Genomic DNA, 27156 nt, shown 5'->3' on the forward strand with positions numbered 1-27156 from the left:
GAAAAAATATTCGGACACTTAATATTATATAAAGTTTTTTCTTATTTAGAGTGTATGTAACAACAAAGTTATAATTTTAATATTAATTTAATATTTTTTGGGACTTCCCTTTTGTCACATGACGTGTTACAAACGTGTTGGCATGTTTGAAATTATTTTATTTAAATAATTTTGAGTAATGCGTTTCCACTCTTCCGTCAGTCGCATTTTTTAATTCGTCTTTTGTTTCTATAGGGGTGGTCTTAACATTACGATCCAATAAGTCCCATAGATTTTCAATTGGACTTAAGCGACTTTTTATTTCCTCTTTGTTGGTACTGGAATCAATCTAGGCTACCGAAAAATGAGTTGGTAGGAGTGTTAATATACGAATGTCTTTTGTTTAATTCGGCGTCTTCTTGCAGTTCGGCTACCGGCGATGCACGTCGAAACGTGCACCAGCGCGTCTTCATTTATATCTCATTTTTATAGTAACATCCTTTTATTTCAATAAACGTTATATATTAAATATTAATCTGTGCAAAACTCTGTCACTCTTTGCTGTTGAACACTCGACGGTGTGTCCTAAACTGCCGAACGTAACCCGACGAACATCTTCGACGGAAAATTTAGACAACAGTCCCTTGCAACAAGGACCTTCGACACTCGAACGGAAGTGAAAGTATGCCTTTCTTTAGAAAAAGGCGAAAACCATTTTTGTCTTTTAGAAAGAGAAAGGGACAACGGTTTTCTCGGATGCCCACGAAGTGACCGTCCAGCGAGCAAAACGGAACCGTTTAATTGTTTTATGATTCTTTGACTCAACGCGACGCACAGTGTGTCGTTTGGCCAATCTAGCGGGACGAAGATCCTGCTTCAAAGAAATACTGATTATTTTTCGTTTTACTGGTTTTTTATTAAACAAAAACATGATATTTCATTAAACATTAATGATTATATATATTTGCTAAATTATTTAACAGTTAAATGAACATAACAATAAAATAAACATACAAAATCATCATACAAATTTTTTTATTATATTATACATTATTTATTCTATAAAACTAGTATACAAAATCTTTATTATATTTTTTAAAACATGAATATATTTTTTAGTCAGCGTTGCTTTCGTGTGATATGAATTCCGAGGAATTGGGATCGATTAATGGTTCTCCCCAGAATTGTTGTATTTCTATTATTATATTTTTCCGGACAGTTTGGAGAAGTTCGTAAATGTGAAATAAGCGGATCTAAAGAAATTAATAATCTGTTTAATAAATCCCCGTTAGTATCTATTCTTGAAGCTTTTCCGTTTTAACGAGAAGCGGGGATGCGTCAGCGCGATATGTTTAAATAAAAATGATAGATATCAATGTTCGTCTGTAATGCCCTTTCAGGTTTATATTGCTTATAAGTCTAGCTTTCGACACAAGAAGTGGGAACGCTGTATAAAGTCGTATACTGTGTTTAAAGTCTACCTATATTATGAAATAGAATTTAAATTATATGCTAACATTTGAAAAGGTATAAAAGATTAATAAAATGCTATTTCAAAATATGACAACTGTAGAAATCATTCTGAATGATAGAAGATAACACTACATATACACAAATATTAATATTGGATACTGTGTAACGTTCCGCGGAACCCTCTTTTGTACAATACCACACCTCAGATCTATTATCGACAGTATTAGGCAATTACCGACAGTACATTACGAATCTATTACCATATCTATCAAATTCGACAGTCGGTAATCAGTATGTATATATATATATTTTCATTTATATTAATTATCTTATGATTTTGATTTAGAATAGGTAATATGTGTCACCAAATCAAATATTAAGTTAGAACGATTGAAACAAGACTCGTGTATTATTTTATTTTAATTCTAATAAATGTATAGTTTTGTATGACAAATTTCCGTTACGCTATGATGTGCCTACGTGCCGCGATGCTCGCCCCGAAATCCTTGAGATCAGCGCTAATCCTAGAAAAAGATGGAGATACTATTTCTATTTACGGCATTATCAGACATTAAATTAATTAATTAACTAAATCAATTTATATACGTAAAATCAACCAGTACTAAACTATTCATAGCCGGAACCAAAATTATTTCCTTAAACTAGAAAGCTATAAATCGAAATAGACTCGGCTCTGATAGAAAAGGACAGAAAATGTATTTTTCGCTAAAACACCGTTATAATATTATTTTAATATCGAAATGTTAGTCAGAAATTAAAGAGCGACATTTAAAGTATAATTAAACCATTCAATTTTATAATTAATGTAACACGTCACTCAATAAGTCTCCGGTATACCTAAGAAAAACAAATTTTTTTTTAGAAATTCCACTTTAATCATCAATATACATTCCTTCCAGTGTGATACATTGATTCCAACGCACCTCTAACTTTTCAATTCCCTTTATATTAAACGATTTGTCTTTGCCCCCAAAATAAGCTTCAGTTTCCGCAATCACTTCATTTCATTTGAGCCAAATTTTTTTTATATCTGCAAAGAGCCAGTAGTCGCTGGGGTCCAAATCTGGGGAGTACGGTGTGTGGGGAAACAATTCAAAACGTAATTCATTCAATTGAACCATCGTGTTCATCGACTTGTGACACGGCGCATTGCCTTCGTGAAACAGCAAACGCGGCACCCACTTTGAAAGCAATTTGCACATGCCCAAATTTTCATGCAAAATTGTGAAGACACTACCTTCTGATATCTTCAGGGCATCAGCTATCTCACACAACTTAAGTTTACGGCTCTTTAAAACTATTTTGTGGACATTTTTTATGTTTTCCGGAACGATTGCTGATTTTGGGCAACTAGAGCGTTCGGCATCATCGACGCTTGTATGACCGCGTTTAAATTGAGCATACTAGTCAATGATAGTTAATTTCCCTGGTGCAGAGTCCCTATAATGCTTATGAAGTCACTTTTTGGCTTCAACAGTATTTTTTCCGATTAAAAAACAGTGTTTAATCAACACACGAAATTCCTTTCTATCCATTGTCTTCAAAATTACGAAACTTATTGAGTGACGTGTTATAATAACGAATTTATATGAAAATTTAGATATTCTGACGTCACAGAAATTCCAGGAATTCGGCGAACCTGCGAGTATAAAAGGGCGAGCGAAACCCGTCTACGAGCAGAACAGTTTTCGAAGTCGAGCTATTCACAAGTCTCACATTGATAAGTATAAACGGAACAGTTTTCGCTGTCAAGAGCCGAAACAAATCTTGATACTTGATTGGTCAAGCGGGTATATGCCATTTAGATACTTGGTCGTGGGTCGTTCTAGTAGCTAGCTAACGCAGGCTCCCCAATTAAGCGATCTGGTTTTGGCTAAAAGGGTCATGGACAATTAGTTGGCGAGTCGAATTATTAAAAGAGTAATTGTTCCGAAGAAATAATTCATTAGATACAAATAAATTTTGGTAATTTGAGTTAATAAAAGAATACTGTTCTCACTCTAGCGTAATCTCCGTAGTCGACTACACCGCGTTAGATTTTGTGAAAGCGTGTTTAGGTACACTTAGAGAATCACACTTAGGTCGGATTCCTCGCAGCGGTGGACTATAAAGCGCTAATATTAATTAATTCCGTCAAAGAATATTTATATAAATCACAATCGTACGAACCAAGATAAATTTTGTCATTACGATAGTTTCGAACACGAGAATCGAATATATGTATATAAAGAATATCAAATTTAGTTACCTTTATAAAAGCAAAGTTAGCTTTATCAGAGATCAGATGTAGATACGATCCAGTATAAAGTATTAACCAGCGAGTTTCATTTCGTTAAATTCACGATTATCTATTACATTTTGTTTAATTTGTTAAATTCTATTACTTCTATTATTAGTATTATTTCAAAAGCTATTTAATTCTTTATTCTGATTAATCATTTATAATCTATATATTTCTTTATTTTGTTGTTATTGTTGTTTGTTACTTTCATTTCTTATCGTTTATTGAATAAATCTAATTGTTGAAAGATATTGACCTGTGGATTTCACTCCTTAACCGCACACCACACGAATCCCACAATCTTTATTTGCAAAACGAGTCGCTCAGGGGGGTAAAAGCCGCTCTTTACCTTTCTAGCGCTTGTAACAAACTGAACCTAGGTTCCAGGGTCGTTACAACTGGTACAATACAATTGCCAAAAATCTCAAGCGCGGAAAAAGTGCTCGTAGAAGCAGTTGCGTCAAACTACATCTTCAGATACCATTAACAGATCATTACATATTGTTTTTTACATTAATATTGATATTTTCTTATGGATATTCTACTATCGATATATAATGTCAGTGGACATATTTGTGTAAGTTGCAAAATTGATTTTTGTCCCGCTAGATTGGCCAAACGACACACTGTGCGACGGTCCGAACGGCCGAAGACATTGTCGAGAACTATCGCGTTCTCTAGCCTCGAAACATTTGGAGTCACAATCGGCAGTTTAAGGTGTAACATCACTCTAGAGCCCGATAAAATAATTTTAAGAAAAAAAATATGCTGACTTTGAAATGCACTAAAAAGTATAAAATAATTTCTATTTCCTAATGAAGTAATTTCTATTTCATTCAATCATACAATTACGTAACAGATATGAATGAAACCTATTTACTCGTTAGGTAGTATATTAATACATTTCAACCTTTTCGGAGGCGGCGCAAAATTAAAAGATTATCTTGAACATGTCAACCTTTGGACAGCCGAACATAGGCAAAGATTGTATAGCTATTTTTTTTTCTATACATACAACTGGACAGCACGCTGCGAAGTAAGTGTTAGTGCGTATAGAATGTAACTATGGTCTATCTAAATTCATACAGTATGCGACGGAAAGACTCGATCGCCGCATATTCTATAAAGATAGAGCCTATCTGCCGCAAATTTGGTAATTCCCGCGTCGTGGGCTCCGTTTATAGGTTCTTAGATCCATGGCTTCCACATGCGAACGAAGTCGATTCAATTTCATTTATATCAGAAACGTTGCGAAATGAAGATGTAGTCGTTACATTTACGTATATTACCAGATATATCTATAATGGTTCGTATTCCTTCTCAGGATTTATTAATTTCCAATACGTCATACCACAATCAACTGGTTATTGGCAGCAACGTTTACTGAGGTATTTTTAATTATGCGCCGCCTCCGAAAAGGTTGAAATGTATTTAATATACTACCTAACGAGTAAATAGGTTTCATTCATATCTGTTACGTAATTGTATGATTGAATGAAATAGAAATTACTTCATTAGGAAATAGAAATTATTTTATACTTTTTAGTGCATTTCGAAGTCGGCGTATTTTTTTTCTTAAAATTATTTTATTTCACGCTTTTTATCGGCCGACAACGCGTATTTGTAGAAACAGTAGAAAATCGGCGACTGCATGTTGACTGATACACCACTAGAGACACGGAGGCATACGTAGAATTCAATATACTAGTAACAATAGTTTTTCGCTAATAATTCGAAAAATAAAGCTTCTCCTTAATTGCGGATAAGGAAAAAGTTGTTCAGAATCGTGCCCCTGATAACATATTAAAAGGACATGAAAATCGTCCAAAGTTGATTTCAAAACTTTTCAACAATTTTTCGCTAATATCTCGAAAACTAAACCTTTCCGCGAAATTTGTATATGAACAAAATTTTTCAGAATCATGTCCGTGATAAGATATTAAAAGCGCACTAAAATCGAGAAAAGTTTATTTCAAAAGTTGCCGGTTTTTTGCAATAACAATACTTTGCAATTAGAAAATGAAAAATTTTTTGATAATGGTACCAATGGGGAGTCAGAACCTACCAGATGCAAAAGGTTTCGTTCCGATCGGTCCATCCAGCTAGGCATAATCGGCGAGCACACATAGAAAAAAAAAAGAAAAAAGAAAAAAAAAATATTATACTGATCGAATTGAGTAACCTCCTCCTTTTTCGAAGTCGGTTAAAAAAGAGGTCTAATTTTGACAATTTTTTTTGGAAGAACGATACACGGAAAAGAATCTCTTTTCAGAGGGTTTATTTAACACATATTGAACTACGACAAAATAATTTTTTTCATTTTCGTACAAAATGGAGGCGACGGAACCGATCGGCGGAAACAGCTTTTGTAAAAACACTTCTACGGGAGGACGGATTTCTCGTTATGTATGAGTCGTGGAATAAAAAATCAAAAGAATTTATAATCTATATACAATTGGTTTTGGAAGTACGTAGGGGTTTCTTGATTAATCAATTTTTGTGGAAGATATGCGTTTTTTAAAGAATGAATCGACTTTTTACATGAAAAATGAGCACTAAATTGTTTATAAAAAAAAAAGTTTACATTGAATCAAAAAACGGTTACATACTTCCAAGAACAATATTATTGTGCAGCTACTGTAAAAATTTCAATTCAATCCATGCAGTAGTCACCGAGAAATCCGTCCTCCCAGTATGAAGAAACTGGTTTCGAGAAAAACGCGTTTGAAGTTTTATGAACATTTTGATCCTTAAATTTTCTGTTCACCGCTAATCTGCAATGCCTGTACTATACATTTGGCTATTCAGATCGGTGTTTGCCACCTTTTCTAACTTTCTGGATACTTCTGTTTGTTTTGTAGGTAACAAGTAAACTTATTATTTTAAATGATAACAATAATACGAAAGCGATGAATTGCAACATACCGCGCGAGTACTCATTGTCAGTGCGCGCTCTGAGGCGCTGCGGCAAAATTGATAATTGAACCATTTAAAATCTGTTTTCCACTATAAATCAAACGGCATTCTGTTCTTAAGACCCTGAAGTATTGTTTTAGCAAAGAAAAAAAATATTGACTTTCTGAAAATCCTAGAGTGGTGTTACCCCTTAATAATTCAAAAACGAAGCTTCAAACCCCATTTTTGCAAGGGGAAATCTTGTTCAGAATCACATCCTTTAACAACTGGGAGTTATACGAGTTGTGACATATCATTACGTCGCGGAGGTACACCGCAATCTTTCCAGTTTATAGTGACGACAGTTTTTGAGGCTCCATCGTTCAATTTGAACCCTTTACGCCCTTCATTGAAAAAAAAACCGCAAAAGAAGAATTTGTTTAACCCTTTCGCTTCGAGCGTCGGATATATCCGGCATCCGCGCGGCGACTTGTGCGTACGAGCGCCGGATATATCCGGCATCCACATGATGTGTATACAAGTACCATCTGTGGTCAATGACAAATTTTTCGTCATCGGCAGAACGTTTTGAACTGATTTTATTGATATATTCGATTAATCCAATATATCAAACACCAAAGAGTAGGTGTACTTTATTGATATATTTGATTAATCCAATATATCAATAAAGTACACCTACTCTTTGGTGTTATATCAGAACCGCATCCAAAATATCTATCGAATCTTGCGGATTATATTCATTTTTCTACGAATACATATCGTGTTCTATAAGAATTAAGAATAGATCGGCTCAAGGTATTATTCTTTTTTTAAGAATAAAAAATTGTAAATATGTAAATAGCTAAGAATTTGTCAACTGTAATTAGTCTAATGTCTTTAGAGTAACTAATATAATTTTGTTTAACTGTTTTCATCTTAAAATGTGAGGAATACATGCTATATTAGAGCAACAATTGTTTTATTAAGCATAGTAATTATTTAAGACTTAAAAAATGTATATACAAAAACCACGCGCACTGTGCACATTTCTGGCGCGTGCTTCCGTACGGTGACGACACTTCGGCGGACCGGACTGCCGAAGCGAAAGGGTTGAATTTTCCCATATTTTATAACAAATTGTCAAAGTTAAAAAAGACATTTTAAAAAAACCCAATCCTCCACAAATAAAGCAAAAAAAAAATTTAGCTAAATCGGTTGAGTAGTTTTTGAGAAAAAAATTCCTAAGTGAACCCTATTTTCGCCAAAATGGGCAAAATTGCAGACTTTGAAGGCTTGTCTTTCCTTAACGAATTCGAAACCGGTAAAATGATGAGTTAAGCCCCTCCGCCCTAATTTCAAATGGACTACAACATATTTCGATGAGAGCAAAATCGAAGATGGTGACTTCCAAAAGTGATCAATTTGGCGTGGAATGACCCGTACGTTACGTATCATATTGCAATTATTGTTACGAAACATACTCCTATTTAACATCATTAAAGTTAACACATCTTGAATGACGTTAAAATGTGGATCTTTAAGAAAAAATAAAAACAATGCACTATTTTTATTTTCATAAAAATAGATTTTTAATTTGGATTTAACACATTCCGTGCCACGTGTATCATTTATGGTACACGAAGACATACTCATTCAATACGGAATAAACGTAAATTCTATGACAAATTTAATTCTGTAAAATACATTTCCACTAAAGGAATGAGATATTATAGAAAATGCGGTATCGAACAAAGTACATTCATTTGTTTAATTGTTATACAAATAATATATGTATGTCAGTCTTTAGTCAAAACATCAAATGACCTGAACGATAAGTTGGACGAAAATGGCTTGGCACGGAACGTGTTAATACATAAAAAAACACAGAAACTTACATTTTTCACAAATCACAGAAAAACGTAGAAACGTTGCAGGAATGTGTAATTACACGCACTGATTGATACATTTTCAGATAAAGACAGTTTTATAAAAGATTTATAAATATAAATTTAAAGAAAATTCTGACAATTTTGAAATAAAGAAAATGAATCGTTACGCACAGTCAGTTCTTCTTATTTTTTTCTAATTAAAACCGTAAATTGCATCAACTATACTATTGTAATTAATAGTGTATCTATAAAAAAAGAATGTCACATCAACTGGTTAAAAAGCAAAAGCAGGCCCTTATCCACCCACCTTCTGTCATTAGAAAAAATGATTATTTCCTAATTTCATTTTTGTACAATAAGTTCTATTAAATTTTTCAACTGTTTTTTACTCAAAGTTTCATTCATTTACTAAGAATTGTTAGCCACCGATAATGACAGATAATAGTCGTAAATCGCTTCGGAATCAATTCTTAAACTTGCCTGAATGTTCGGAAAACGATCTGTGTTCAGGATATTCATGATTTCGAACGACTTCAACAATGGTAGGCTCTTTTCGGAAGATTGACATTGCACGATCCTCGACAATAACGTGACAAACGTAAATTACCCAGCCGAAAGGGCCCGATTTAAATGGAGAACAAAGTGAACAATACGTGCGATATGTCGACCGGATCGGGTCAATATCCGGTAAAAGGCAAGTCATTTTAAGCTAGAACTCGTCCCGTGCTGAGTTCACCATGGCGTAAAAAAAAAAAATAGGAAAAAAGAAGACGACAATAACTGTGGCCAATTTTAGCGATCACGTTAGATTGTTCTCCGCAGAACTTGATTGAAGTTGATGAAAATTTTATGCAATCGGTAAATAGTAAATATTTAGAATGCTGCAAAACAGTTACAAATCTTGATTTTATCTTCATATGCAGTATTTGAAATTTTGCTATTTAGAGTAACTCAAGCTAACTAGCTTGAAAATGAATAATAACTATTAATAAATAACTATTTATACATATATTATATTATAAAAAACGAAACAGTTGGAACAAATAATAGATTTATTAAAACCTGAACAATTTAAATATCATTTTGCTATAACAATTTTGTTCCGTCGCTAACGGAACATGAGGTGAGGATTTCCAAAGGGAGTTTATGATAGGGCCTCTACGAACAGCTGTTTTGAGTTTGAATATTTTAGATTGCTAGCAATAGTCGTTTACCTTTTTTTTCAAATAATAGATTCCAAATTTTCAGTTTCGTTTTGTTCTCGACAGCTCAGCTCATGTCATAAACTCGGTCCTTCCCGAAGGGTAATTTTGCGAGCAAACGATGTAACGGTTTTCCTGGCCTTCGAGGGCCTACCTGGAGGGAAAAACCCCGGTGTCACAGGACTTTGGGTCTTCTCACACACACGCGCGCTTGCACCCCACCCTCTCTTAGCGACCTGGCTAAGGCCGAAATAGAGGGTGGGACTTAGAATCTCACAACCACGCTGATTGGGAAATTAACAAATTTCGGAAAACCAATCAGCGTGGCTTTCCGGACGTCCGAACGTTTCGCGGACGACAGGACGACAACGGATCATCACTTAACTTCCATATCTCGAATCCGTATCATCGAGTTTTCTTGGGTCTCAATCGTTCGGAGACCCACGTCGAAAAAAGGTGTTGCCACTTGAAAATTTGACAACATCGGCCGCGAACACCGGCGAGCCTAAACGGTAAGAGGAACTTTACAAATTCCTCCGAGGAAGTAATCCGCGTAGGTGAACGCGCGCCGGCAACGAACACTGTCGAGTTGCCATCGTAACAAATTTATTATATTTAAAATTTCATATTTTTGGAGCAAACGAATAGTCCATTCGCTTCCATTGTCTCGTCTAAATCTATCCCTGTGTAACTAACTTAAAGAAATTTAAAAGACTATTAATGGAAGAACGAATAAATGAAAATGTTAAATTTGCAAAAAGTTTCATCTTTTACGAATACTGCTGTGTTGAATAGTGCCAACAGAAGGTATTAAGAAACGCTTTTAAATTTTCAAGTAAAGAACAGTCTCTCCGCATTAAAGAATTTACTAAGACAAAAAGTTCGTGATTTTCTTGGACACATATTAATCTGATAAATCAATTTCTGTATACATTCATCCAATTTTTAAAAGTAAATTTAATTAATGTGCTTTATTTAATGTTCAAGTTTCTATCAGACTTTTATTTCTGATCGCGTTATATGTATAAAAGAATTCAGAAACCATGTCAAATCAGAAATGAAATAAAATTTATTCCGTTTTAAATATACTTAACGATTTGCAAAACATAAACAAATTAAGCTCCCAACTTCTTTATCATTATAATTATCTAATAACTAACAAGGCACATCACCCAATTGACACACGCCGATTTTAATGAAATTTTTATCTATTACAGAACTCGAAAAAATATTTGACACGTATTTTTTTTAATCGACGAATATCCACTATGAAGTGGTGAAAATAACGCTTAATGTTGGGGATAAAAAAGTTATTTTCACAAATATCTCGGGAACTATTAGACCTAGATAAAAAATTCAAAATACGAATTTTTCTGCTTTGGAAAGCCAATAATATGGCGTAAATGGATGTTTGAAAAATTTATTTATAAGTATTAATTTATAAAATTCCTGCTAATGCTAACAATAATTAATTGTATGAATACTTTTGTCCTTCACTGTGTGTAGGAACAGAATTTTAATTTACAGTGTTTCATAGAAAAACTGAGCGTATTAGTAAGTAATAATCGTCGTTATAAAAAATAATATATTTATCTATTATATTTATCAATTGCTTGCTGTAATATTGATAAATGTAAACATGCTAATGAACTTTATGTTCTTTCTTTTATATGAAACCATAGTTTATTTTTCATTTCACTGTTTGCATAATTAAATGTTTCTCTCATTATGAAAATGGTTGAAGTTAAGAATCTAAAAAGAGGAAAGTTTTCAATTATTTCATATTGCATTCTCTTACACTATTGGTCTGAAACAATTTGCTTCAAAAATATAAAAATTAAATTTTTCAGTAGTATTATTATGTCGTTGAATAAAATTCAAATCGTGTAATCATATCAGTGGACTAAGGCAGCTACATTCGGGTGAATTTGCAATTTATGTACAACAAATATACAAACTACATATGTATAATAATGTATACATAATGTGTGTATGTGTGGTGCGCGTGCGATGTGTGTATATAAAATGTATTCTATATAAATATAAATTGTACACACATATATATGACTCACACATAATGCAAATTATTATTAATTAACAGGCCTATGGAAAAAGAAAAAAGAATCCATTTTCATCAGAACGAATGACCCAGGAAAATTTTATTTGTACAAAACAAATGGAAAAAGCAACGACACGGGTATGAAGAAATAGTGACGAAGTATCTGTCTTTTGATTGAAAATACAATGAATATGATTTTCGAAAATGCTCTATATAAAATATTTCACAAAACCTAATTGGATCTTTTACCTCAAAAGGGAAAGCCAAAACTATGCGAAAATATCTCGTTACTTACATCATATACAATTCTTAGACCAACAACACAAAAAAAAATATAACGATATTATGAATTAACTATTCTACCTCTCATCAATCTCTCCGGAATATTGTAAATCATTTCAAATTCAAAATTTGATTTTTAAAGAAAGAAAAAAAGACCATTGTGGCAGTGTCCGCCACTATGTTCGCGTTAATTTATCTTTTCTTCTAAACTTTTCTAACTTTCTCTTTTGCCTGAATGTTTCTGCGCACGTCCTGCTTTTTCTGCAATCTTCAGTTTTCCCAAGGTCTCGTGCAAGTCTGGTCAATGTCAGATCGCACATTTGGCAGCTTGACTTGTGCGGGGCTATGTTTTTCCGTTGATTTTCTTTTTCATCCCTTCAACTTTCTACTTGATACTTTTCCTTTTCTTTTCCTATTTCTATCTCTACTCAAAGAGAACATACAAACTCTGGTTAATACGCCCCTCTAGACATTCATTATTTTTGCACCGTCACGTTTACATCCGCGGATACTTTCGTTACCTTGTTATTATCTAATCTTTGTTTGTTTGTTAAAAATATACAGTGTCATTGAATGACTGTTAAGTTAACCGACTTTTTTATGTACAGACAACAACATCCTCACCATTAATAATAAAAATTAATTACTTAAATACAGGTATAGTTAGAAAATATAAACGAATATTTTTGTTTTTAACTTATTTTTGTGTTATGAAATTCATTATTATTTACTATTTATTGTAAACAATACATTTTTAAGATATTTTGTTAAATTTAATTAAATTTGGTTAAAATTTGTTGGGTTTTAATTAATAATATATGGATCTTTCACTTTTAATATAATTTTAATACACGTGTGCATCGCACTACGCGCCACACCACCATGAAGATTCTCCATTTATTCTTTTGTCTCCCATCGCTGCCAACTTAAATATTATATTATTGCGTACATAAAACAATAGAATATAAATGACGCGAACAATACAAAGAGCGACGCAAGTCTCCACAAAATTAATTAAAACTTTAAAAATTACATTTCTTTATATGCAAAAATTCACAATCATAACAAAATTCTTAATTTACAAAGAATATTGAAAGCTTTTCATGTATTATTACTCTCAATAATTAATCTTCTAATTTTTGTTTTATTTTTATCTACTTATCAATCAATTACATATTGGTTTAATACTTAATTAAGCAAATTACTAATTTCTCTGAGATATTAGATGAAGGTATACTGTACTATATTATTCACTATACTATACATTTAGAATTGTCACTACATAATTATTTTGAAAAAATGTATATGTAAGACAAAGCTTGGAAGACGGGGGTGTAAATGATTGAAGCGCTAACTAAGTCCGATTTGAAAAATACTATATATTCTATAAAGGCGATTCCGAGGGCGAAGTAACGTCTACGAATGTTCTCTAAAGAATGTCCTTTTCCTGTTTCGCGAGGTTTCCTAGTCCTCCGCGAACCTTGGAGCCTCAGGGTTGTTTTATGGCCCGAACGTCACAGCACCAGACCTCGACGTCGTAGTGGTCGTCGTTGGACGGCTATGTGCCCTTCGTCCTTGCTTTATTGGGGTGGGTCATTGGAAATTTCCCAAAATATAATACTATAAACGTTAACAAAGCAATCCAATGTACACTTACTCTAATTGTAAGTACTTATTAGAAAAAAAATAGATAACTTCCATTAGTCTTCCAATACATAAAATCGTTTCATCAGCTGATCATAATTGCATTACATTAATAATGTGTCTGTACTTTATATGTATCTCAAAATATTATACATATGTATGTATGCAGAGTATCACGTAACTTGTAAGGTTTATGCAAAAATAAAAGAACTTCTCACAATTTTTTATTTAACTATTACAATAGGTAAATATACAAACAAAAATCCGTACTCCGTTTATCGACACGCTCGCCGACTTTATTACTTTCTTTTGTTCGTACGCTCGCTTCTTCTAAATTTGCTATTAACAAAAAATGACTGTCCTCGCTCACATTCCTCACTCTGTTTATATATTATTGTCCTACCAGAGGTTCTCCTACCACCTATCCTATTTAGTACAATTTCAGTACCGTATAAATCATACATTGTGGTACAACTGAAAAGCCGCTGATTGCGCATAAAAAAAAAAGCAAGACAAAAATACACAATAAAAATTGTTGATATAAAATGTTGGAACAGTAAACAATACATTTCAGTTATTGTTAGATTGCATTAGTAAATTGTTATTATTATCTCGAAATCGTTTCTGCATTAATGTATTTAATGTTGTAATTTTCCATAAGAGTAACGTATTAATCGTGATCATCTTAATTATTTCTGAAAAGTCATTGTAAAATTAAAAGGTTCTTAACTACCAGTAAAATACAACAGTTAAAACTGCTCAAAACATTTAATTTTCATTAAGGTGCAATAATGTATTTTATGTGTTCTCAAATAGCAGCAAAAATAAAGTAACTTGCTGTTAGTAAAAATATATCTTTAAACCAATAATTGTTGCAATTCTCTAATAATTAAGAAATTCTATACTTTAGTGATATGAAATCATTATATCGATAACGAGACCTTATATTTTTTATAAATATTATCAACATGTATAAATTAATATTTTTTCACACTTTCTTAACTTGAAATTCTTCAATTTCCGAATTTCTAGATTTGTAATCGTGTAAATATATGATAATAAAATATTTCTGCGATAGAAAGTTTAAATATTTGGTAGTTTGAAAATATTGAGAATTTGTAATTCTTTATACTTTTAAATATCTAAATTTGTATATGCGATATATTGTAACTAAAAGAATTTGATATTTCGGTATTTCTGAATTTATATTTTAAACTAGAAATTCAGTTATTCAACTTTGTAATGAGACTTTTTATAAAAAACTGAATTAAGAGAAAATGCAATACAGGGAGACGACCGGCATGCCGCGAGCCTCAGCGTACTTGCAGGTATTAACTGCAATAAAACTCACCCGACCGAAGTAACACATAAGGGCTTCGAAATTCCAAAAACCGCATAATCCCCCTCCCCCCAAGACTCGACTACTCCTGGAAAATACCAGAGTTAGAATTCTGCCAACTCTCAAAAGCACCGACTTTTGCTTGGATGCCCAGCCGGAGTCCCTAAATCGTGCTTCTCAAGGCAGCTTCTCAAAAAGGAAAACCGTCGTCCTTTCCGAACTCCTCTTTTAGGACACGCTATATACAGTTACTCGAACAAAATATTCGGACACTTAATATTACATAAAGTTTTTTCTTATTTAGAGTGTATGTAACAACAAACTTATAATTTTAATATTAATTTAATATTTTTTGGGACATCCCTTTTGTCTCATGACGTGTTGCAAACGTGTTGGCATGTTTGAAATTATTTTATTTAAATAATTTTGAGTTTCCACTCTTCCGTCAGTCGCATTTTTTAATTCGTCTTTTGTTTCTATAGGGGTGGTCTTAACATTACGATCCAATAGGTCCCATAGATTTTGAATTGGATTTAAATCTGGTGATTGTGGTGAAGGATGGAGCACTTTCGGACAAGCATATAATAAATATTCCTGAACTATTCTCGATTTGTGTTTCGGATCGTCATCCTGGTAGAACTTAAAACTGTCGCGTATACCCATATTCGTTGTATTTTTTAATAAATTTTTTATTAATGTGTCTAGATATTTGTTCTTGTCCATAATATGTTCAATAAAAACCAGTACCCTACTTCAACACTAAAAAGGCAGCCCCATACCACCAAGCCTCCACCACTGTGTTTAATCGTCGGTTAATGGTATTTGTTTTAATTGCGGAAAACAGGGCATAGAAGTAATGAGTGTAGATCTAAACCGCGTGTGAAACGAGAAAATTCTTATCAATTAAGCGAAGCGATGACTGCTATTGCGTGTAATACGGAAACTGTTAAAAAAAACGACAGTTTGGTGTCTTGATAGCGGCGCGACAAGACATATGTGTAGCGAACAAAATAAATTTGAAAATGTAGATAATAACGAACAATGCAAAGTGTATACGGCTGACGATCATTATTTAGAATCAACCGGTGTTAAGTAATATAAATTTAAATAAGAAAACAAATAGATTTTCGTCGAAGCCCGTTAAATTAGAGAATGCGTTGTATGTACCAGGTTTACGTAATAATCTTTTGTCGATCTTGCGCGTGACAGACCGCGGTTATACAGTAACATTTGAAAAAGATCACGCGACGATTAGAAATAGAAATAGTGTAAAGGTCTTGACAGCCACAAAACGTAATCAATTATATATTGTAAACGAAAAAAATTAGGACGCTATGCAAACATGTGATAATAATGATAATGACAAACTAATAAGATGGCATGCAAGGTATGGGCATATTAATGATGATGGGCAAATTATGATTTGAAAAAAATTAAAGTATGTAAGGTGGTTGATGGTATGAATTTTTCAACAGGGTTGAGCGAGTTGAACTGTGAAATATGTGCTAAATGTAAGATCCATGTACTACCGTTTAACCCATTGACTGCCAGCTACGAGATATCTCGTAGTAAGCGTGTGTATCAAAACTGCCAGCAACGAGATATCTCGTAGTGCGTGGCTCGTAAGTGGCAACCAGCACAGGAATTTTATTCAGTGACGCTAGCTACGAGTTATCTCGTAGTGTTTTTTTTTTTTCAATAAAAATTACTGTAAATGCTATTACAATATTATATCAGTAACTTAATATAATTATATTTTGTAAAATTTCATGTATTCTTCAAAATAAAACCTTGGCACCCAGGGCCAGACGCTCTAAATATGTCTGGCAGTCAATGGGTGAAGAAATCCGAAAGTCGCGAAAAAGGGCCGCTCGATTTAAGAGATATTTTGCAACGTTCATTAATGATTATTCACGATATACACATACAGCGATGCTTAGAAACCGGTCGGATATATTTCAGGATTTCAAAGATTTTAAAATAAAAGTTGAAAGACAAATGGGTCGAAAAATTAGAAAAATCCGCACGGATAATGCGAAAGAATATCTTTCTATCGAGTTTAAAAATTTTCTTAGAGAAGAGGGAATTATCCATCAATTAAGTATCGAATACCACACCGCAACAAAACGGCGTCGCGGAACGCGCTAATCGTACACTAATTGAAATGGCGAGGTGCCTCATGGCACAAGCAGATTTACCGAACTCTTTGTGGGCCGAAGCCATTAATACTGCAACATATTTAAGAAATAGGAGCGCAACCAAGGCACTTGATGGAATAACCCCATATGAAGCACGGACACGGCGGAAACCGTACGTTGGTTTTCTACGAATTATCGGTAGTAGGGAATAGCACTATACAAGGGACCAAACAAAGGAAAGTTTCAGTCAAAGGGTGATGAGTGTTCCATCGCTAACGGAACATGAGGTGAGGATTCCCAAAGGGAGTTTATGACAGAGCCTCTACGAACAGCTGTTTTTGAGTTTGAATATTTTAGATTATCAGCAATAGTCATTTACTTTTTTTCAGACAATAGATTCCAAATTTTTAGTTTCGTTTTATTCTCGACAGCTCAGCTCATGTTATAAACTCGGTCCTTCCCGAAGGGTAATTTCCGAAGCAACCGACGTAACGGTCTTCCTGGCCTTCGAGGGCCTACCTGGAGGGAAAAACCCTAGAAACATCTAGAAACTACGCTGATTAGGAAATTAACGAATTTCGAAAAACCCATCAGCGTGGCTTTCCGGACGTCCGAACTTTTCGCGGACGACAGGACGACAGCGGATCGTCACTTCGCACTCATATTTCGTATTCGCAATATCGAGGTTCTTGGGTCTCAACCGTTCGGAGACCCACGTCGAAAAAAGGTGTTGCCAATTTAAACTTTGACAACATCGGCCGCGAACACCGACGAGCCTAAACGGTAAGAGGAATCTTACAAATTCCTCCGAGGAAAAAATCCGCGTTGGTGAACGCGCGCCGGCAACGATCATCGCCAAGTTGCCATCGTAACAATGAGTATGTATTAATAGGTTACTCTGAAGAGACAAAAGCTTATCGTCTGTGGAAACGAGGCACGAAAATGGTAATTAAAGCCCGAGATATTAAATATTTTGAATTCCTCACACAAGATAAAATACTACTTTAGCGGATGACGGTAGGAGAATAAATGTTGTGCACCGAAATATTTGATCGGAAGTTACTTTATTAAACACGCCGGTTCGCGTGTATACAGGTCTAACGTTCGGCGTGACGGGTCAGTAACGAGTGTCTGAACTTCCGCATTCCCGTTGGGTTATAAAGTCGTCCTTTTAGACAAGGACGGCTAGTACGCCTAAAAACGCGCCAAAAACTGCAGAAAGGAAATGGGAATTCCCCGAGTTGGGAATCCCCCGCATAAGGCCCTCCGGGAAAAACCTGGACCTTTTTAATGGTCACGAACCGCCGATGACCTACGACTTACAACCTATGATTTTTAACATGTAACGGTAAAGCCGCTTCACTACAAAAAGATGTTATTGTTTTCTCTGATTCAATGTTTGAGGAACGAGATGATGAAAGTCAAAATTCACAAGAAGAGGAAAATGAAGATACAGATTTGATTCAATTACCCGACGAAGATGAGATGGTTGAAAACACACATAAAACACAAATTAATGTAGAAAAACGTGGACGGGGTCATCCAAAACTTGAAAAGACGGGCCAACGGGAAAGACCCAGAAAAATATGTCAACAACAGAGTATCGAAGATTTCGACCCAATATAAGTATCAGACGTCATTAATCGACCAGACCAGGAAGCATGACTAGAAGCCATGAAAGTCGAGTACAAAAATTTACAGGAAAATAAAACGTGGAAGCTGGTACCCAGGCCAACAAATAAGAAAGTCTTAACGAGCAGGTGGGTTTTCAAACGAAAAGTTACCCCAGAGGGGGAAATTGAAAAATACAAGACGAGACTGGTCGTGCGTGGACACACTCAGAAATTTGGTATTGATTATAATGAAGTATTTTCTCCGGTCGCTAGGTACGAAACAATTCGGACATTGCTCGCTGCATCTGTGCACGAGGAAATGTACAGTGGGTCCAAAAAGTATTTGTACACCTAGTTTTTTTGCAATAACTTTATTTACATAAGTAACAAATACAAAAAAAATTGCTTCCATTAATAGCCTCCTATAAACAAAAATAATATGTACATTAAAAACTTTTAATAATATGTTATAAAAGAATAATACAATAAATATAAAAATTTAAGGGCAAAAAAAGTATTTGTACACTTATAATTCTATTGCTAAACTTTGAAAGAATGCACATACCCTCGTGACATTGATCAAAATGTAAACATTTGTTTATTTACACATTGGTTTCGACCTTCTCACGACGTTAGTACGTCTGTGAACAACGTAGAGAAACCATGGCAAGCAAGAAAAGTGAAATATCTGTATCGCTGCGAGATCGTGTGATTTTTCATCGGAAAGGTGGGGAAAGTTACCGAAAAATTGGCAAAGCTCTAAATTTAAACTTCACAACAGTGCAATATATTGTTAAGAAGTATGAAGAAACGGGAAGTACGGACAATAGGCCACGATCAGGTCGGCCGAAAATACTTACAGATAGAGAACGTCGGAGTGTTATTAAAGAAGTTACAAAATTTCCATTTATTAGTGCTCGAACTTTATGCAATGATGTCGCATCAACATCAGGAAAGAATGTTTGTCCTCAAACTATTCGAAACATTTTGCACTCCGCTGAAATATATGGTAGAGCTGCTAGAAAAAAGCCCTTTATAAATAATGTGAATAGGGAGAAACGGTTAGGATTCGCTAAAACGTACCTACAAAAACCAATTGAATTTTGGAAAAGCGTTATATTCTCAGACGAATGTAAATTTAACATTTTTGGCTTAGATGGGAAGAAATTTGTGTGGCGAAAACCCAATACCGAACTTCAGCAAAGGAACATCCACGCAACCGTTAAGCACGGCGGAGGAAATGTGATGTTATGGGGCTGCATGGGGTACAATGGTGTTGGAAACATTGCGTTTATCGAGGAGTCAATGAATGCCGAAAAATATATCGACATATTGCGTAATAATTTACCCGAAAGTGCAAAGAAATTGGGTCTGAATAGGACTTACTACTTTCAGCAAGACAATGACCCAAAGCACACAGCTAAAAAAACGAAGGAATGGTTATTATACAATGTCCCAAAACAACTGATTACACCACCCCAGTCTCCCGACATTAACCCTATAGAAAATTTATGGCACCTATTAAATATTGAAATAAGAAAAAGAAAGATATCAAATAAAACAGATTTACAACGAATTATTTTACAAGAGTGGCCAAAAATATCTAAAGAAATTACAAAAAAATTGGTCGAATCTATGCCAAAAAGGCTAGAAGCCATTATAAATGCAAAAGGAATGCATACAAAATATTAATTAGGATCTAAACCATTAATAATTTGAAATTTTCTACTGAAGCCGTAAGTGTACAAATACTTTTTTGGCCCTCAAATTTTTATATTTATTGTATTATTCTTTTATAACATATTATTAAAAGTTTTTAATGTACATATTATTTTTGTTTATAGGAGGCTATTAATGGAAGCAATTTTTTTTGTATTTGTTACTTATGTAAATAAAGTTATTGCAAAAAAACTAGGTGTACAAATACTTTTTGGACCCATTGTATGTACATCAAATGGATGTTGTAGCAGCATATGTACAGGGCGAGTTAACACGTTCCATGCCAAGCCATTTTTGCCTGACTTGTCGTTCAGGCCATTTGATATTTTGACTAAAGATTAATATATTATCACACAATATTTCATTACATCCTCAATACATAAGTAATTCTTTTTTTCTTTTGTTCTATACTGCATTTTGTATAATGCTTCATTTTTTAGGTAGAAATATAGTTTACAAAATTATATTTGTAATAAAATATATGTTTTCAGCACATTGAATAAATATGACTGCGTGTACCACTGGTGGTACACGTGGCTTGACTATCAAGTTTACCGTGTACCACCGGTGGTACACGTGGCACGAAACGTGTTAATTGAAGAAGTATATATGGAGCAGCCAGAAATGTTCGTTCGTCAAGGACAGGAAGAAAAAGTGTGCAAACTGTTAAAATCCCTTTATGGATTAAAACAGTCAGGACGTCAATGAAAAAATAGATAGTTTTATTTTAAGTAGCGGAGGTAGACGCACAGCTGCCGATCCATGCGTATACGTATTTGGAGTTGGAGAAGACCGCGTAATTCTTATAATTTATGTGGATGATCTGATTTTAGCATCGAGAAAAATGGAAAAACTTGAGGTGATCAAACAGAAGCTGAAATCATCGTTTAAAATGAAAGATCTAGGACCAGTGCACAATGTATTAGGAATTAACATTAAACGAGAAGGAGATACTAGAAGAATTCAACTGTCGCAGGAGCATTATATTGACGAAATTAGTGAAAGATTTGGTATGCAAAATGCAAAAGGTATTGCAACACCAATTGAATCTAATACGAAGATTACGAAGGAGATGAGTCCCCAGACGCCTGATAAAGTACATGAAATGCAACAGAAACCATACCGTGAATTGGTTGGGGCCCTAATTTATTTAGTAAACGCCACACGTCTGGATATCGCCTTTGTAGTTGCTATGTTAAGCCGCTTCGTTGTCAATCCAGGAAAAATGCACTGGATCCTTACGAAACGTGTGCTGCGTTATCTTAAGGCAACGTCGAAGTACTGCATTACATATATAAAGGACGGCAATACTGGAAATACTACGTCATGTACTGGAAATCTGCTTGTTTTATCTGGTGGTCCTATAAGCTGGAAAAGTGTAAAACAGTCGTCGGTTGCTTTGTCGACTATGGAAGCTGAATACGCAGCTCTTGCTGAAGTGTCTCGTGAAATAATTTATATTAAAAGACTGTTAAATTACATGGACTTTGGTGATTTCGTATGTAATCCGATTGATGTCTACTGCGATAATCAAAGTGCGATCGAACTGGCAAAGAATGCCGTATTTCATAAGAAAAGTAAGCATATCGATATTAGATTCCATTTCACGCGAGAATTAGTAGAAAACAACGAAATAACCGTACATTATTTGAGTACAGACTCTATGATAGCCGATATTCTTACTAAAGCGTTAAGCCGAGCGAAACATGAGCGTTGCGTTAAATTATTAAACCTATGTCACGAATAATGTTTAATTTTTTTAGTTGTTTCAGAACACATATCGATAGAGGGGGTGTTAAAATGATATCTATATGTGTTCTCCAATCTATGGAAAGAGGGCGCATTTATCTGTTTCTTTTGTTTCGCATCTTGTGCGTTGTTCGTCCAGTTCGCAATATGTCCTGGTTGAACCCAGGCGCGCTCGTGACTTTTACTTTGTATAATTACATTTTGAATATATCTGATTAATTGTGTTCCAAACGTATTATCGTTTCATTCCACTGCACGCCAAACTCTGGCAGTTACATACACTCTAAATAAGAAAATGTTCCAACCGTTGGAACACGGTACGTGAGGATTCTGCTTGGAGAGTTTATGATAGGTCCGCGACAAAGGCTTTTTTTGAGAAAGACTTTTTCCTTACTTCCTGCAATACTCATTTACCTTTTTTCGTACAATAGCGTTAAATTTTTAGTTTCGTTTCGTCCTCGATAGCCAATTCCTGTCATAAATCCGGTAATTCTGAAGGGTCATTTCGACGGTACGTTCGTTACGGTACTTTACGGCCATCGGGCCTGAGACCCAGAGGAAAAACCCCGGCGTTGCCGGACTTGCAGATTTCTCACGTACGCTCTGGTACCGTCCCACCCCCCTAAAGAAACGCGCTAAGGGCGTAACGGAAGGGTGGGAGAAAGTCAAGGGACACGTTGATTGGAAAATCAAAAATTGAATGATGACCAATCAGCGTGTTTCCAAAACTTTCGCCAGGGCTCCTTAGCTCGCACGATCGAGAGCTAAGGGCAGAACGCATCGTACGACAGAACCTATCTATCATTCGAACCAAACATATCTAACATTCGTACAGAACATCTCGCACATTCGAAGAGAACATAACTTTCAATAAGTCAACGTTACGGACTTAACCATTTTCCGGAGTCAATCGTTCGGACTCACTTGAATCACTGCTTGAAAGTTAATTCCGCAGAGCAGCGCGTCGCGGAAAATCGTAATCGAACGAGCCAGGAGACTTACAACCTCGTGGCACGGAAATAAAAATCCGTGCGATTAGTTCGCGACGCGAGTAACCTCGTACGAACGGTTACAAAAAAACTTTATGTAATATTAAGTGTCCGAATATTTTTTCGACACCAATATCGGGTCTAATTTCATTTATCATTTATTATGTAGAAAACAATAAAAAATAAAGTATTTAATTTTACACATTTGTAAACTAGAATATGTGCTTTAACTCATTACGGATCAGAAAATTTGATAATCACATTGCAAGTAAGTACATAAAGCTTTAATTTCGGGAATACCATAGTGTCCGAATATTAAATCGAGCAACTGTACTTTACTTAAATAAAATAAATTTAAGTGTTTTAACTTACGTTTCATTAATAATATATTAACGATTGCTTACACAAAATTAATTGTCAGATTATATATACAGGGTGTTACCTGTAACGTAACTCACGATCTTTCTCCCACTTGGAATCACCTTACGAAAAAAAGTTTAGAACGATATTTGCAGGGGACGAAGTGCGCAATAAATATTAGTAAAGCAAATTTTGAAAACAGTTTGTTCTCTTGGCAAAGTCAAGATCACATTGGATTTTTTAAAATAGCAACATACATTTTTTTTATTCATAACCTTAGAGAACATCGAGACGAATTCAGAACAGATATTACATGATATTTTTATTAACATATTACTCGATTTACAGAAGACGAAATTCTTTGAAATGTACGTTCCTACTTTAAAAATTCCAGGCAGCCTTGACTTTGCCAAGGTAATAAACTGTTTTCAAAATTTGCTTTACTAATATTTATCGTGAGTAACGTTGTAGGTAACGCCCTGTATAAAAAAAAATAAATTAACTCTTAAATAATAATCTGAGTTTCAAACAGTCAATTTCCATAGTCAATTTCAAATAGCACTTCATCTTTATCGTGACTGAATGTAATATACGTGATACATTGTTAATATAATCACTCTAATACCGTAAAACTTATGACCAACTAGATACTAATATTGTACCACATGAAAGTGCTGCCACAACTGAAATATACAGCTGACGCGGCAACATTGCATAGAATAGTAGGTAGAAAGTAATTATTCACATAATCCAATTTCAAATATTAGGTCATGCATCAGACGAGCGGTCATAAATTACAAGTTGACTACAATTTTAGGAAATACACACAGCGATAAAAAAAACCTCGTTCTTCCCTGCATGTTATAAATATTTACGGAACGGCGCGGCGTGTGTTGTCTTTGCAGTGCAAACAAACGATTCGTTCGCTTTTTCGCTATGCTCTTCAAATTCATCGGTGAAAACAAACGAACGAAGTTGAGGGAAACCCGAACGTTCGGTAGAATCGTTTGTTCTAAAATTGACATATGTTCATTGCCTTTTTTTTGAATTTGGATTGTAATGAAAGTGACTCTCAACGTGTTGATTGTTATGTTGGTCACAGTAGGTGACATGTCACATGCAATCAAATTATATAATTGATAGAAAAAAGCTATCTAAAATGAGTATATTATACTAACAGTGTAAGGTAGCAAATTGGGAGTTTAAGTTTGGAAATTAAATACTTACATGTCTGTTATACTTGGAATTCAACATATTTTATTACACATTTTCATGTTTACTTTTTCATTTAACTGACTAGTCATAATGGTGATTTTGTAATGTGTCAAATGTTAAGAAATAAAAATATAAATTATTAAATATTATATACTGAACGTAATGTTGATGATTAATATTGACCTAATTTATAATATAAATTTTTTCTGGCCTTATAAATTATACAGAAATGTTGCCAAATATGGAACACTATACATAATATGAAACAATGCCATTTTGTAAAATCAAACAAATGAATATCTGACAAACAGCTAGATTAAACGCTATTCTAGTATAGTAATCTGGCAAAAACATATTGTTGCTGTACAAGAATTTGTTGACAGTGTGTAAATTGGATATAATTTTTTATTTATGACCATTTACCAATATTTACCAGTTTTTGTTTTTCACTTGTTGACATTTGTTTGCGATGTCTATAAATGTTTGTTGTGAACTACATACCGTGTTTCGAACTCTGTAAAATTTCCAATATGGACACTAAACAGTGGTGCAAGTCTGAAATATGTCGTATTTCAATATTACTTAAATATTTTTACCTCAGGCTCTATATTTTTGTGATACTCTAGTGAATAGAGAAATACAAATTAAATACTAAATATTGAGTACAACCCTAAAATCATGGAAAATGCTTTCAATTAGTAATTTTATTTTTCATAAATCTATTAAACAATTTTTATAATATTTAAATGTCCGTTACTAACAAGGGACATCACCAAGGTGTCACACGCGGATTTTAATGAAATTGACATATGTGGTAGCTTTTTAAAAATCATTTGACACGCATTTTTTTATATCTGCGGACATGCATGTTGAGGCGGTGAAAATAGCCCTCAAAGTTCGGGGTTGAAAACACATTTTCTTTAAGGGGGCAATACCTTTAGAATCTTGAAAAATTAAACAATTTTTTTTTCTATAAAATGTTAGTGTAACATCTTAAAAATATTGTCTCAAAATTTTAAAGTGAAATACGAAGCCCTTTTGAAGTTATGGCCGATTAGCGCCGCGAGTATTCACGCGTTCAATGCGGAGGATTGAAACTTTAAACGCGTTTTTCTCAAAACTACATTTTTACAATTGGTGTGGCTGATAACTCAAAAACTAGTTTATCAATCGCGCTCAAATTTTTTGCACATATCTATGACAATAGTGTCTAACATATGAACCTAAATTATGAAATAAATTGAACATTAAAGTCCTTTTTTATTGCAAAACATTGCAAAAATTTTTAGTAAAATTCAAAGTTTTTCTTTGAAAGCGCGCCATTTCTTTAATTTTACACATTTTGAACATATCTGAGGTTCATCTACTAACTGTGAATGTTAGTTTTCGAAACATTGTCTGCAAACTTGCTTCAGACCAATATATCTAAAGCTAGAACCCACACCGATTCACGAGACGCGCCCAAACACTTCCAGATAGGATTGTTATAATTCCGCCATTTTTAAATGTATTTGAAAACAAAAAATATGTGTAATAGGCAATAGTTATAATAAATTATACCTGATATTTCAAAAACGCAAAACAAAGATATCCTATACAAAAAAATTCACAAAAATCAGCTTATTTTCATCGGTCTAAAGGTATTGCCCCCCTTAATATCTCGGAAAGTAGAAGGTGTAGGAAGGTGAATTTTTTTTTAAACTGTGTAGTTTTTAGTCAGGAATTTAGTTAGTGACAAAAATTTCGGGAGAAATTATTTATTTAAATAATATATTAAAAAATTGGACTTTTTTTTCAATTTTTCACCCTAAATACAGTTCGATTTTTTTGCAGATTTGGGTACGAAAAATATGGATCAAAATAGGGGATACGTGTTTTTGGAATTTTTTGTTTATTGCAATTTAGCAATAATTATTACATATACAATTTTCTCCTACTTTTTACGGAGAAATGTTTTGAGATTTGTTTTCGAAGAGGGCGAGCCCTTTTTAACGATAATTTGTCACGTTTTTAACAATTGAACAATATCAGATGTGTAGGAGGGCATTAACCTGGGCCGATCATATGTTTGGGCGCGCTTAGAAAAACACTGCATTACAGCCGTTCGAGGGATTGCCGTTAAGCAGTGCGAATGCGATAGTGCGAATGCAAAGTATGGATGCGGGTGAACAAAGGAAACATTTGACGAGCGAAAGAGAGAGAGAACATGTAAAGAAAGAGGGAAGGTAGATTGCGAGAGGGTCAAGGCATGAGAATCGAAACGGAGCAGTTTTTGGAAAGAAGCGAATGCGAGTACAGCGAAACGGTAA

At 34.1% G+C, this 27156-nt stretch overlaps 1 protein-coding gene and 1 long non-coding RNA gene across 3 annotated transcripts in view; one reads left to right on the forward strand and one right to left on the reverse strand.

Moving 5' to 3' along the window:
• LOC100877819 (uncharacterized) overlaps positions 1-27156 on the reverse strand; it is a 688459-nt gene that overhangs the window by 48350 nt on the left and 612953 nt on the right. The window lies entirely within an intron of this gene.
• Positions 10129-12665, forward strand: LOC143264831 (uncharacterized). Its single transcript, XR_013038790.1, has 2 exons — positions 10129-10252; positions 11842-12665. It is a non-coding gene; the product is annotated as an uncharacterized LOC143264831 (long non-coding RNA).

Source organism: Megachile rotundata, chromosome 7 (assembly GCF_050947335.1).
Source record: "Megachile rotundata isolate GNS110a chromosome 7, iyMegRotu1, whole genome shotgun sequence".
Taxonomy (NCBI): Eukaryota; Metazoa; Arthropoda; class Insecta; order Hymenoptera; family Megachilidae; genus Megachile; species Megachile rotundata.